Raw genomic sequence first — 15,930 nt, forward strand, 5'->3', positions numbered from 1 at the left:
CTCGGTGGAGGTAAAACCCTACTCCTGCTTGATTAATATTGATGATATGGGTAGTACAAGAGTTGATCTACCACGAGATCAGAGAGGCTAAACCCTAGAAGCTAGCCTATGGTATGATTGTTGTTTGTCCTATGGACTAAAACCCTCCGGTTTATATAGACACCGGAGAGGGCTAGGGTTACACAGAGTCGGTTACAATGGGAGGAGATCTTCATATCGAATTGCCAAGCTTGCCTTCCACGCCAAGGAAAGTCCTATCCGGACACGGGACAAAGTCTTCAATCTTGTATCTTCATACTCTGGGAGTCCGGCCAAAGGTCATAGTCCGGCCATCCGGACACCCCCTAATCCAGGACTCCCTCAGTAGCCCCTGAATCAGGCTTCAATGACGATGAGTCCGGCGCGCAAATTGTCTTCGGCATTGCAAGGCGGGTTCCTCCTCCGAATATTTCATAGAAGATGTTGAACACAAGGATAGTGTCTGGCTTTGCAAAATATGTTCCACATACCACCATAGAGAGAATAATATCTGAACAAATCTAATCTGCCGATGTATTTCGCAGCGTGACATCACGCCACGGCCAAGCCTTTATTTGAATCATTTTACTGTTCCACCTCAGCGCGTTTAGCGAGGCAGTTTCCTTGGCATGTCTTATCAAAGAAGAGATCGTGTCCCCTTATTCCGGGATTCTCATCAATACGGGTGTGGGTAACCCAACTGCGCCATTAACCGCGGCACTTGGGAGATAAGCGAGTTTTATTAGGCTGGTGGGGGCTTATAGTTTCGGCCGCCCATATAAGGGGATAAGGATCCACCCTTCCCATTTACGCCTTCTTCCTCCTTTGCTTATCCATCCCTGCGCACTCGAGCTCCAGCGCCCAAGTCCGCACTTCCCACCTCAACCTTTCTCCAATCATGTCCGGAGCGGGAGGTAGATGGATGGCCTCCTCCGTCACGGAGGGGCAAATCAAAAAGTTGAGGAAGGCCGGATACTTGTCTGACGACATCGCGCACCGGCTTCCAAATGAGGGGCAACTCATCCCCACCCCTGGGCCCCATGAGAGGGTCGTGTTTCTCCCCCATTTCCTCCGTGGACTGGGCTTTCCTCTTCACCCGTTCGTCCAGGGGCTCATGTTCTACCACGGCCTGGACTTCCACAATCTGGCCCTGAACTTCATCCTAAACATCTCGGCGTTCATCGTCGTGTGTGAGGCCTTCCTCCACATCCAGCCTCACTTTGGCCTATGGCTAAAAATCTTCAGTGTCAAGCCGAAGGTCGTGGGCGGCCGTCAAGTGGAGTGCGGAGGCGCCATGGTGGGCAAGATAGCCAACGTTACATGGCTTGAGGGCGCCTTCGTAGAGACCATCAAAGGGTGGCAGTCAGGGTGGTTCTATATCACCAAGCCACGTGACCCTGAATGGGCAGCGGCCCCCGAATTCCGATCTGGCATCCCCACTTGGCTCACATCTTGGAAGGAGACGGGCCTGTTGTGGGGTAGTCCGGAAGAGGTGACCGGACTCCAAACCTGCATCCGAGACCTGGTGAACAAGAAGGTTAAGCTTGTCAACGTAGTCCAGGTCATGCTCTTCTACCTGATCCTCCCGTGTCAACGACGGGCCTTCAACTTGTGGGAGTTCGACCCGGCCCAGCACCAGACTCTGTCCCAGCTTTTCGACACAAAGCACGAAGACGCTTGGAAGGTGCTATTCAAGAGCTCCGAGGTCTCCCCACCCATCACCGAGGATCGCGGATTCTGCGCCAAGCGCCAAGCCACGGAAGTAAGCTTGCTTTTAGTCCTTCGCGGGACACTTGATTTTCATAGTTTGATTCCATGTAGGATCTAAAATCCTGCTCCTTTGACAGGACTGGAAGAGGACATCCGGACAGTTTGACTGTCCGGCCCCTTTGCCCGAAGGCCCAGCAGACGCACGCTTGACAAAGCTGCTGGTTCCGGCACCTCACGTGGTGCCGGAGAAGATGGCCAAGAAAAAGGCCACGGGGACCCGAAAGAGTTCCCGGCGCCTGGTGGTGTCGGATTCATCGCCTCACAACCTCGAAGCACCCTCCGCCTCTGAGGACGAGGAGGAGGAAGGAGAAGAAGCCTCTCCCCCTCCAGCGGGGGGAGGAAAGAAAAGGAAGGCCGCCCCAACTTGGGAGGCCGGAGGGTCCAAGAAGGGGAGGACCCTTCTACCGGACTACGCCTCCGATGCCGAAAACGGCGGGGAGGAATGGCCATCCAGGGTCAAGCCCCTGGCAAAATCGTAAGTATCTGGATACCAGAATAACTTATGGCGCTCTTCTAATGTATGGTACCTTCTGACGCCGAATTCAATCATGCAGTCCGCTGAAGGCTCAGCTCGGCGATTCGTCGAGCGGCTCCCTGGATTCGTCGGATGTGAATAGCGCTTCACTTCCGACGGCCTCCTCCCCTCTCCCTATGGACGACGCCGAGGTGGAGTCCCAAAAGGGACTAAACCAGGAGGAGGTGGTCCTGGAGGCGCCGCAAGGCGACCTCCTGGACTCCAGGCCCAAAGGGGGTAAAGCCCCAGAGGGATCTAAGTCCAGCCCTGGGCCGGACACCGCTCCGGAACCAACAACGGTTCCAGAGTCCGGTAGGCGGCGTCTTCGCAAGAAAGGCACGCCTACGACACCGGCGGCCTCCGTCCAACCGGAGACGCCAGACAATTTGCTGGAGGTGCTTAACGGCGCCTCCATCGACGAGGAGCACCGTACTGTTATGAGTGCGGTGATTCAGAAGGTTCAGTCCGCCAAGAGCGGGCTGACAGAAGTCTGTACCAGCCTGCTAACAGGCTTCAAGGTATGTATTCAAAACATATAAAAATGTTACCGCATAGACAGTAGCCCGTGATGCTTAGTTCGGTGTTCGAAAGAAAAGCCAGACTGAGGATCTGAAAAGATATACACAGGAGTCTAACATAAATATGTCGATATGGGAATGCAGGCTGCGCTGCTGACCTCTGCCGCACTGACTCCGGAGGTCGACGCATTGAAGCAGAACCTCGAGCGGTCCGAGAACGAGCTCGGCCGTGCCAAGAAGCAGCTCGAGGACAAGGAGGGTATGTAATACCGTATGTAAATTTATATAGAAATACCTGGTTGCAAATAATGACAGGACCAACATGAATGTTGCAGGGGCCACAACTCAGGTGGCAACCCTGAAGGAAGCGCTTTCCAAGGCCGCAGATAATGCGGCCATGGAGCGCTCAGAGCGAGAGAAGCAAGAGGCGCAGGCGGCGGAGGTGCGACAAGAGCTCGATGCTCTTGTGAAAAAACATGAGAGGTTAGAGCTTGACTCGAAGACTCGAGAGTCCGAGCTTGCCTCGGCACTTGAAAGCGCCAAATCTGCCAAGGCCGAAGCCCAAAAAGCCCTCCAGGAGATTGAGGCGATGAAAAAGATTGCGGTGGGTAAGGCATTCTTTATGAAAAGCAAGCATGTGAAAGTAAATTACCTGTTACTTACCTGAATCCGAAGCTCTCCAGGAGCATTCGCAGATCTGCCCCGCAATGTATCCGATGCCGCCACATTCTACCGGGCCGAGGAAGGAAGCTCGACGGAGAAAGTGTTATGGTCCTAGTATGCTGAGGCCGGACACCCGGTGCCCTTGAGCGACCAGCTGAAGCAGCTGGTCGAGCTTCATAAGGCAGCCGAATAGGCCATGAAGGGCCTGATAGGCCGGCTGTGGCCTGGTGAGGTCTTGCCTTTGAGCTACTTTGGGCTGGTGCAGCGGCTGGTGGATGCCTGTCCACGGCTTGAAGTCATCAAGCGTTCCGTGTGTATCGAGGGCGCCCGTAGGGCTTTTGCCCATGCTAAAGTGCACTGGGGCAAGCTAGATGCTGAGAAGCTGGTGAAGGATGGGTCACCGGAGGGGAAGGAGCATCGCAAGCCCGAGATGTATTATGAGGGCATCCTGAAGGGTGCCCGTCTTGTGGCGGAGGAATGTACCATGGATGTAATTTTTGAGTAAACCCGCTCGTGTTTATCTATGCGCTGAACACTTGTTCAGATGCGCTAAGCAACGCTTTTTGAATTTAAAATATTACCTTCTGTGCGGCCGTTTATGAAATCTGAGAGATGCAAGTCGTCGGCTTCTACCCCCATGCCACGAGTGCTGGGGTGTTCGGGATAAACCTTAGCGCTCTTGTTCCCATTCTTGGGTCCATCTAGGGAGGCGCTCAGCACAACGAACAAGGCCATCGGACTTATAATGCTTTATCACTCTCACTTAGCCATAGAATTCTATAATTTTAAATTTCGGCGAAGCCCCTAGTATTCGGAAGACCGAGTTCGGGGCGCTATCCACGCCTAGGCCAGATAAATCCGGCTCCTCGCTCTAAGCGGCATAAGTCTTTAGGGACTCGAAAAACCTCTCGAACAACGACCGGTCTCTCGCACTATCATGACGGTCAGTTTTAGCTTTCTCTACTGAGGTGTTAACCCTGCTCAACTGGGGCACCATCGCAGTAGTTCTCCCAGCACTGCCTTAGCCGACTTTGTGGAACGTAAGGTACTAAAACATGGGAGCCGGGCAAACCCAACTATTGACCCAAGACATGATTCGGAGCCGATGCATATAGTGCTATAAGTTCGGGGTGCCGCACTCATGAGAGTGTTCGGTCTTCTCACACCGTATTATGGGGGTACTTAAGCCCCTGGTGTATTGGCCGTACCAAAGTGTACGGTTGCATAATGTCATGACTGAACATTTTTGTATAAAAATAAATTAATTCAATAATAGATAAGAGCTATGTATTGTTTATTAGAAAGGGCTGCTATGAAAGCAGAACGATACAAATAGTGCGATAAGCAAGAGATGAGATTATTTGACATGTCCCCCTCCGGGGGCAAGCTATGAGACTTTAAGTAAAACATGTATTTAGCTCGTTATAGAGACCACCTAGACATTTGACGTGGCTTGTTGTCTACCTAGCTGTTGCATTGTGTGGTCGGTGAGTGTATTGCTGGACAGGCCTTCTGAATAGTTGGGTCCTGAAAGTATATATATAAAAAAGGAAACGGCAGAATAGGGAGCCCCTAGTGCGGTTGAGCCGCATTCTGGGCGTGCCGTGGTTGTGCCCCTCCCCTTATGTCCATGGTATTTCCAGAGCGTAATTATGTATGCGTGGTACCGCTATCGCCATCTGGCGAGGGCTGGGGTTGGGGCTGCACTGCTATGCTTGCTCGGAACGTGCCAGCCGGTTTTGTTGTAGGTTACTTCGGGCGCGCTTGACGTTGTCCGGACGTTTAACATCCGGATTGGAGAATTGCCTTGAGAGGCTAATTTGTACTTCCGCCGCCAGGGCCGCCGTGTGCTCCTCCGTTCAGAGAGAGCGTTCGGTGTTCCCATTGACCGTAATGACTCCGCGAGGGCCTGGCATCTTGAGCTTGAGATATGCGTAGTGCGGCACCGCATTGAATTTTGCGAATGCGGTTCGTCCGAGCAGGGCGTGATAGCCACTGCGGAATGGGACTATGTCGAAGATTAACTCTTCGCTTCAGAAATTATCCGGGGATCCAAAGACCACTTCAAGTGTAACTGAGCCTGTACAACTAGCTTCTACACCTGGTATGACGCCTTTAAAGGTCGTCTTTGTGGGTTTAATCCTTGAGGGATCTATACCCATTTTTCGCACTGTATCCTGATAAAGCAGGTTCAGGCTGCTGCCGCCGTCCATGAGGACTCTGGTGAGGTGAAATCCGTCAATGATTGGGTCTAGGACCAATGCGGCTAATCCGCCATGACGAATGCTAGTGGGGTGGTCCCTTTGATCAAAGGTGATCGGGCAGGAGGACTGAGGGAGTCCCGGACTAGGGGGTGTCCGGATAGCCGAACTATCATCATCGGCCGGGCTCCAAGACTATGAAGACACAAGATTGAAGACTTCGTCCCGTGTCCGGATGGGACTTTCCTTGGCGTGGAAGGCAAGCTTCGCGATACGGATATGTAGATCTCCTACCATTGTAACCGACTTTGTGTAACCCTAGCCCTCTCCGGTGTCTATATAAACCGGATGTCTTTAGTCCATAGGACGAACAACAATCATACCATAGGCTAGCTTCTAGGGTTTAGCCTCTTTGATCTCGTGGTAGATCCACTCTTGTAACACACATCATCAATATTAATCAAGCAGGACGTAGGGTTTTACCTCCATCAAGAGGGCCCGAACCTGGGTAAAACATCGTGTCCCTTGTCTCCTGTTACCATCCGCCTAGACGCACAGTTCGGGACCCCCTACCCAAGATCCGCCGGTTTTGACACCGACATTGGTGCTTTCATTGAGAGTTCCTTTGTGCCGTCACCATCAGGAAGGATGCCTTTTCCCGTCTTCAAAGACGGCACCGTCGTTAAGGGAGCTTTGACCACCGGCCAGACTATCCAGCTAGGCAGTTTTCTTATGACCGCCCGTTCGGTCACCGCTCCGACAATGACCTCTCAGGTCATTAAAAGCGATCTACATGTCAGCTCAGAATTCACCGAGTAGTTAGATCCGATTGAGCTCTCCTCTATAAACGAGCTCTTGGACCGCATCGCCACCCTGGGAGTCGCTACTGACTACGATCAGATTGGGCTTAAAACCGATCTGAGAGAAATTATCTCTCCCCAGGTTACCCACCACGTTGTCGTGGTAGAGGAACAATGCGGCGACTCTTCTTCTATATTAAAAACCAACTATGTCCGGATTCCCGATCCCTCCATGCCGGATTCCTGCGGAGGGACGGACGCTAATCAAATACTGAACCTAAAGTCAGGCATCGGACCAGATTCATTGGAAAGCGTCCAGCAAACCAAGCTTCCGAATCCGGAAGCCTCTGGGCCTTTGAGCCTCAGATTGGGCGGGGTTCCGAACTTGATTCCACCCGCCCACCCGAACATAAGCGATCTATCTCAAATACGGCAAGATCCCGATGAAACAGTACATCATTACTGGGCCAGATTCCTCCTGGTTATGGACAGGATAAAGGACTGCCGTGAAGAAAGCGCGATTTCAATTTTCTACAACAATTGCACGGACAAGGGAATCATAAACGCCATCAGTCGTCGCGAAGTTACACGCTTCGCCGACCTAGCGATAATTGTACAAAAATACTCCGCAATGGAAAGTGCCTGGAAAACCGAAACTAGGTTTTGGGACAATCCGGCCCTGAATACAACCCCAGTCCGAAATAAAAGGGTGCGTCATACTCAAGCACCTGGGTTAAAAACCAAAAAGCAAAAACCCCATAAAGGGTACGGAACCGTACTAGAGGGATGGCTCAACGGACCCTGCAAAATCCACAGTACGGAGGGCGCCACTCCAACACATAGCCTTCGAGCATGTTGGATATTACGGCAGGTGGCCAAAAGGGGCGAAGGCTTTTTAGCCCCGGGCAACCAGCCTAGCAGCACCAGTACGGTATTAACAGTCTTCGAGACTTTTGCATCAAATAACATGTGGAAACGAACAATCCGCAGCCTTGCCGAAGTCTACCAAGTAGCAACAACAAATCCATGGAGCGACACGGCTATCACCTTCAATGCCAGCGACGAACCTAAATTCCGAACAGCTAGAGCACCAGCCGCATTGGTCCTCAGTCCAATAGTGGACGTCTTTCGTCTTACCAAGGTACTCATGGATGGCGGCAGCGGATTAAACCTCATCTATGAGGAAACCCTTCAAAAAATGGAAATTGACTGGAGCCGCATTGAGCGAAGCAGCACAACCTTCAGGGGAATAATCCCTAGGCGAGAAGTACGCTCCACGGGAAAAATCACACTAGGTCCTAAGAGGTCACGTTCCAAGTGGCCCCATTTGGCAGCGGATAGCACGCTTTGTTAGGGCGAGAGGCATTCACAATCTTCCAAGCCATACCCCATTACGGGTACATGAAGCTCAAAATGCCCGGACCCAATGGAATAATCACTCTCGCTAGTGATCCAGATACAGCACTCCGTGCTGAGAATAAGACGGCCGCACTAGCCCTAGAGGCATTATCCGAAGCCCTAGCGGCAGAGGAATTAACCGCGCTGCGCTCCACGGTGGATAGGGACGATGTGATACTCGATAAGAGGTCCAAGTCCACCTCCTTTAAACCAGCAGACGAAATAGTCAAATTCCAGGTCCATCCAACGGACCCCACAAAGACGGCATCCATTGGGGCACAATTAAATCCTGATGTAGAAGCCGCACTACGAGAATTCCTTCGGGAAAATTGGGAAATTTTTGCCTGGCATCCTTCAGACATGCCAGGAATCCCACGCAGGCTGGCAGAGCACAGCCTAAATATCCTAAAAGGATTCAAGCCAGTCAAACAAGCTCTTCGGCGATTTTCCGAACCCAAAAGACAGGAAATGGGAGAGGAGCTAGCCAAACTCTGAGAAGCCGGATTCATCAGAGATATCAAACATCCGGACTGGCTAGCCAACCTGGTAATGGTACCAAAAAAGGACAAATCCTGGCGCCTCTGCGTCGATTTCAAAGACCTTAACAAGGCCTGTCCAAAGGACCCTTTCCCTCTCCCTCGCATCGACCAAATCATCGATGCTACCGCAGGGCACGATTCATTGTGCTTCCTCGATGCATACTCCGGATACCATCAAATCAAGATGGCGGAAAAAGACCAGGCCGCAACGGCATTCATTACTCCATATGGGCCATTCTGCTTCAACACAATGCCCTTCGGACTCAAAAACGCCGGCGCAACATATCAGCGCATGATTCAGACATGTCTGGCTACCCAGATAGGCAAAACAGTAGAGGCATACATAGACGATGTGGTCGTCAAGACCAAACACGTCGAAACTCTAGTAGACGACTTGAGGGTGACATTTGACAACCTCCGAGCATATGACATTAAGCTCAACCCGGAAAAGTGTGTCTTCGGAGTACCAGCCGGAAAGCTTTTGGGCTTCATTGTATCCGGTAGAGGAATTGAATCAAACCCAGCCAAGATCCGAGCTCTGTCACAATTGGATATCCCAAAAGACCTCAAGCAAATACAAAAACTAACTGGGTGCGTAGCGGCTCTAAGCCGCTTCATCTCCCGTTTGGGAGAAAAGGCTCTGCCCCTCTATCGCCTCCTCCGGCGCACCGAACACTTCGAATGGACGGATGCTGCCACGCCGGACTCGAAGAAATCAAGGCCATACTAGCAACAAATCCGGTCCTGGCCGCGCCCAACCTGGGCGAACCTATGTTATTATATATCGCAGCAACACATCAAGTTGTCAGCGCGGTACTCGTCGTCGAACGAGAAACTGAAGGGCACAGATTCCCTCTTCAAAAACCAGTGTACTACGTATCCACTGTCTTAACTCCATGCAAGTCCCGGTACCCACATTATCAAAAGATAGCGTATGCGGTGTTCATGGCATCCCGGAAGCTGCGACACTACTTTCAAGAGTGTTCCATAACGGTGGCCTCCGAAGTACCTCTCAACGATATTATAAACAATCGCGACGCAACGGGCAGGATTGCAAAATGGGCCATTGAGCTCTTACCATTTGACATAACCTACAAACCACGGCGAGCTATAAAGTCGCAAGTCCTGGCTGACTTCGTCGCCGAATGGACCGAAGCCGAACTCCCTAAAGAGTACGGCGCGTACTCCAATTGGATCATGCATTTCGACGGATCCAAAATGTTGGCTGGCTTGGGGGCTGGCGTCGTCTTGACGTCCCCAACTGGAGACACAGTCCAATACGTACTTCAAATAATGTACATGGACTCCAACAACGCAGCCGAATACGAGGCCCTTCTACACGGCCTCCGGATGGCAATCTCCATGGGCATTCAACGCCTAGAGGTGCGCGGGGATTCAAACCTCGCAATATCCCAAGTAAATGGAGACTTTGACGCCAAAGATCCGAAAATGGCAGCTTACCGCAACGCCGTCCTAAAAATGTCAGCTCGGTTCGAAGGACTCGAATTCCATCATGTAGCCCGGGATAATAACCAGGCAGCAGACGTGTTAGCACGCATCGGCGCAAAACGTGACGCCGTCCCTCCAAACATCTTCCTGGAACGGCTCTTTAAGCCATCCGTATTATGGGAAGAGGAGTCCGGAAATAACAATCCGGAGCCAGCTGCATCACCTAACTCAGACAATTCTGACACGATCGGCGGCTCAGCCAATGAAATAACACCTTCAGCCCACGAAATAATGGCAGTAATTGCCCCGTGGACGGAACCATTCCTAGCCTACTTAATTAGGCAGGAACTTCCCGAAGACCAAAACGAGGCCCGCTGCATAGTTCGGCGATCTAAAGCCTACAAGGTCCATGAGGGAGAACTTTATAAGAAAAGCACAACCGGAGTCCTTCAAAGGTGTATCTCCGAAGAGGAGGGGCGAAATCTCCTGGCTGAAATTCACGCCGGACTCGGCGGGCACCACGCTGCAGCCCGGGCCCTTGTAGGCAAGGCCTTCCGTACAGGATTTTATTGGCCAACAGCCCGGGCAGATGCTCAGGACTTAGTCCAACGATGCGTCGGTTGCCAGCTCTTTGCTAATCAGAGCCACATGCCACCCACCGCCCTCAAAACTATACCCATCACCTGGCCGTTCGCGGTCTGGGGGCTTGACATGGTTGGACCCCTTAAAGGGGGAACCCACAAGCACAAATACTTATTGGTCATGGTGGACAAATTCACCAAATGGATTGAAGCCAAGCCGGTTAAAACGGCAGAATCCGGACCTGTGATAGACTTCATATCCGGGGTAGTACACCGTTTTGGCGTCCCCCACAGCATCATCACTGATAACGGCACGAATTTCACGGCCGACGAGGTTAAACTCTGGTGCAAAAACATGGGCATCAAGCTCGACTACGCTTCAGTCTATCACCCTCAAACTAACGGTCAAGTCGAGCGAGCAAATGGTCTAATCATGAGCGGCATCAAACCCAGACTAGTGCGGTCCCTCAAGGAATCTAACACGCACTGGGTAGAGGAGCTCGACTCCGTACTCTGGGGGCTGCGGACCACGCCAAACCGAACTACCGGATTCACACCATTTTTATGGTGTACGGCGCAGAGGCAGTTCTGCCCTGCGATATAATTCATGACTCACCTCGCGTGCGCATGTACGAAGAAAGAGAAGCCGAGCTGGATCGGCAGGACAGTTTGGACGCCTTAGAGGAGGAGCGGGACGTGGCAAAAGCTCGTTCCGCATTTTATCAACAGCAGGCTCGAAGATATCAAAGCAGAGAAGTACGGGCCAAAGCTTACAATGTTGGCGAACTTGTTCTACGCCTGCCGGACAAGAAAAAGGACAAACTTAAGCCCAAGTGGGAAGGTCCCTTCATCATCGACCAAGTCCTGACCGGCGGAGCATACCGTCTACGTAACGCATCTGACAACCGACTCGAGCCGAACCCATGGAACGCAGCCCGTCTCCGAAGATTCTACGCCTAACGCCGGACTCAGAGTTCGTCTCACTCCTCCGTCCACCTTTTTACATTTTCACTATCTCTTGTCCCCCTCCTTCTTCCCACTTTTTTTTCAATACCTTTGATAGGCTGATTTGCGCATTGTTCGCACACACTTGATGTGCTCCTAGCACTCGTTATACCTGGGGGCTTCTTTAACAGAAGCTTATTTATACGGGCTTCATGCCCAACACATGTGTCATACTTCCGCATGTACCTTTTATTCACCATTATATGCATCGATATGACTTAAGTTTTGGCCAAGCTGGGTTGCCTGGCTCCTGTGCTTACCCCTACGTTCCCGATTGTTCGGCTAGGAGGTAAAGGGAGCACCTCTGCGATTGTTACTGCCGGGTCAGCCGGATGTGTACCTCAGACTGGGTGAAGCCGAAAGCTAGCGTTCTTAAGAGAATATTCGGTCGGTGACTTGAAAGATGATTTATTACTTACTTATTTATTTGCCCCCAGATGCTTTTTCTGCTATTTTCGCAGTCCGGACATGCACTTTAGGGCATGCCTCCCAGGGAAAGGAACCCTTAACGGAACTATTCTCCCTGGAAGATGTTTCTTACTAACCATGTAATATAACATAGCTAGTTGGGCACTTGTCTGATAAAGCAATTATGACCCCGACGCCTTGTCTCCACGCATGCCCCGGTTCTTCTATAACCGTAAGGGTATTCGGACACACTCCGGACTGTTGGGTCCGGAGGTTGAAGCGAAAAGGTCCGCAAAGACAAACGATCTACAATCCGGCTAGAAGGCATTTTACATGTCATTTCAAATTACATCGTCAAACTGACTGATTGTACTCCTCTTCAATCCCATCTAACAGGCTGTCTAATTTACAGTCCTGTTGGGAATATTTCGCGGCCAGTTCTACTTGGCCGTACATCAAGCTCACAGGGATCTCCTTCCCATCAGGCCCCGCAGGTCCGACCTCGGCCATGTGGTTTGGGTCAGCCTTCGGGTACCGCGTCTTCACCATGGCCCAGGCCTCCCTGGCGCCTTGACGGCAGGCCGATATTTTCCACAGACGGAGGCGTCGCCGTGCTCCCTGAAGCTTCTCAGCAAGCTCTCCAAGGCCCTCGGGTAGGGAGACGGAAGGCCATAAAGCCTGAACGACGCCACTCATCGCCTGCCGAACACGTTCGAGCAGTTGAACCAGCTCGGGAAGTTGGTCACCCGTTGAACCAGGCATTTCCTCCGCAGGGCGACCTGTGAGCACACCTAAAGACACATTTCTGTCAATCGACTTCCTCGCCGAATTCTTCTTTTCAAAGGAATTTGCTCAAGCACTTACTATAAATGCCGCGACGAAGCCGCTGATTCTCCTTCACGGAGCCAGACAGCTGGGCCCGAACACCTTTCAGCTCTTCTCCTAGCTGGGTGTGGGCATCTTGGAGCTTGTTTCTCTCCTGCTGCACCTTCATAAGCACCCTCTCGCCGGCCTTTAGCTGACGCAGTAGCTGTTGCTTGTCCGGATCTAGTCCGGCGCCCTCTGCAATATTATTGTCAGATTTACGCACACGCCGCACTTTGTTAACTACTTATCTTTTCGAAGTACGTATTACCAGCGGGGGTCTCTGTGGCTCCCCTGTGGTGGCTAGTGCGGCCTCAAGTTGGGCCTTGCACTCTTGGAGCTCCTGGGACAGGTGGGTATTCTTCTCCGTAAGATCCTGCATAATAAATGATCCTTAAATCAGTTATTTTAACTATTTTAAGTCTCGGGGGCTACTAGCATATATAACTATTAAAATTACTTACCCGTATGTCCTTCACATACTGCTCCGTGGCTCTGGTTAAACCATCTTGAGCAGCACGGAGGTGCGCGTTTCCCGCATCAAAGGCATTCAACACCTCCGGGGAGAAACACGCATCACGAAGAACTGTCCGGCGACGCCTGTGATTCATGGCGCTCTCCACCTCAGACCGGGTGGCGGACAGCCTGTCGGCATCCTCCGTTGGAGGAGCATCCGACTCTTGCCTTGTGTTCGCCTCCACTTCCGGACCACGCGATGGAGCATGGCTGGCGGAGGCTTGATTGGCAACCTCTCCGGACACTGTCCGGCGAGCGCTCTTTCTCCTGGAAAAAGTTATGAGCATTAATATACCTCCTAGGGATCCTTCCCTTAAAAACAACGGTGCGCTGTACCGTTGCGGCGACGTTTCGATTCGCGTCGCACTCCTCTTCCGCCTGCTGGGCCGAACTGACCCTTGCTGGTCAGCCGCCGCAGGTTCGGCTTCCCGCCTTAAAGGCACCTCCTGCGATGCACCATCAGTATGGGATGGTCAGAATTGAGCATGGATTAAATGATGGTGTCAAGACCTCGGTCGTAGTCACCTGGGAGGCCGGAATCAAACTGGGGTAGTCAGCCGTAATGGCGACTACGGCATTGTCGATGCTAAGTTGGTGGAAGACCCCGTCAATCAGCTCCACCTTTATGTCCGGATCCTCTTTGGAGGTCGGATCAAGGGATCATTCCGGATCCTCAGGCTGTGGAGTTAGGCTTCGTATGCCCTCCACGTCCCGGCGCAGCTCCTGCACCGAAATCATAAAGTAAAATACTTGACTTTGGAAGTATGGATCGGGTAGATAAACGTCCGCTTACCCAGCTCCGAGGGTTATTCATGGAGAATCCGTTCAATGGATTCGTGCGGAGAAAGTCCTCCTCCTCCCCCTTGTACAAGCCGGACAGGATCTTTGCCAGATCGGCTGCCGAGCTCGGCCCTTTGCGGCCGTGACGGGTGGCGTCGTCTTCCCCGTTGAAATCCCACATAGGGTGGCCCCTATATTGGAGTGGCTGCACCCCTCGCATAATGCACGTGGCCATGATTCCAATCATGGTCAATCCGGAGTGGGCCAGTAACCTAATCCGGCCCATCAGATAATGGACGCTCCTATCATCCTCCCGTTGAGGGCTCCGCGGGCGCCAACTCAGGCGTTTCTTCAAGGGAGCATTGCTGAACTCCGGGAGGCCGACCCGGACTGGATCCGGCAGAGGGGCGTCCTCCATGTAGAACCATTCCGAAGGCCAGTCTTCGGACGCCTTCTTCGGGGTGCCAGATAGATATCCGGTCCCGTCGATGCACCATATTTCGGCTCCGCCCACTTGATATATCGACCCCTCATAAGAACGGGGTACAAGGCAAAACAATCTCTTCCACAGCGCCAAAATGGGGCTCGATGCCCAGGAACAGCTCGCAAAGAGCTACAAAGCCCGCGATGTGCAAAATGGAGGCAGGTGTGAGGTGGTGAAGCTGGAGTCCGTAGAACTCCAGGAGCCCCCGGAGAAACGGATGTATGGGAAATCCGAGTCCCCTTATTAGATAAGGGACGAAGCATACCCGCTCTCCTTTGGAAGGGTTGGGGACGTCTCCGCCTGCTTTCCACCCTGGAAGGTGGCCAGTCCGGCTCGAACCGGAACCATGAAAGCTGGGGGAAGATATCCCTCGGTTTGGAGCGCCACTAGCTCGCTGTGTGGAACTGAGCATCTCCCCCAATCTCCTGGCTTAGGGCTGGGAGCGCGAGAGGAGGAGCCGCGTCGACTATCCATGATGGAGTGGATTTTTTGTCAGAAGCGCTTCGATGAGAACTTGCGAAGGGAGGATGGTGTGAGCTGGATCTAGATCCTCGCCTCTCTTATAGGCGGCTCATTCGCACGGCTAGGGGGTAAATGTAAAAATACCCTAGCTTTTCGCATTCATACGACACGTGGAAGAAGGCCATTATTGGGCGTAGAAGCCAAGGAGCGCAACATTTATGAGGAAGCCGGACACTATTCGACAGGAACATGAAGTTTGAAGGAGAACCCGCCTTGCAACGCCGAAGACAATATACGCGCCGGACTCGTCGTTGCTGAAGCCCGGTTCGGGGGCTACTGAGGGAGTCCCGGACTAGGGGGTGTATGGATAGCTGGACTATCATCATCGGCCGGACTCCAAGACTATGAAGATACAAGATTGAAGACTTCGTCCCGTGTCCGGATGGGACTTTCCTTGGCGTGGAACGCAAGCTTGGCGATACGGATATGTAGATCTCCTACCATTGTAACCGACTTTGTGTAACCCTAGCCCTCTCCGATGTCTATATAAACCGGATGGCTTTAGTCCATAGGACGAACAACAATCATACCATAGGCTAGCTTCTAGGGTTTAGCCTCTTTGATCTCGTGGTAGATCCACTCTTGTAACACACATCATCAATATTAATCAAGCAGGACGTAGGGTTTTACCTCCATCAAGAGGGCCCGAACCTGGGTAAAACATCGTGTCCCTTGTCTCCTGTTACCATCCGCCTAGACACACAGTTCGGGACCCCCTACCCGAGATCCGCCGGTTTTGACACCGACAAGGACCATGGGTTGAACTTTGGGGCGACTGGCTCCAATGCATAGACGTCCTTGAGAGCACACTTCCACTCCCTTTTGGGGATATGGGTTGTGTATATCATGTTCACCGTCCGCAGTTGCGGGGTGAAGCCCTTCTGTCCTCTGTTGTTCGGC

The sequence above is a fragment of the Triticum aestivum genome, chromosome 7B (genome assembly GCF_018294505.1).
Source record: "Triticum aestivum cultivar Chinese Spring chromosome 7B, IWGSC CS RefSeq v2.1, whole genome shotgun sequence".
Classification (NCBI taxonomy): domain Eukaryota; kingdom Viridiplantae; phylum Streptophyta; class Magnoliopsida; order Poales; family Poaceae; genus Triticum; species Triticum aestivum.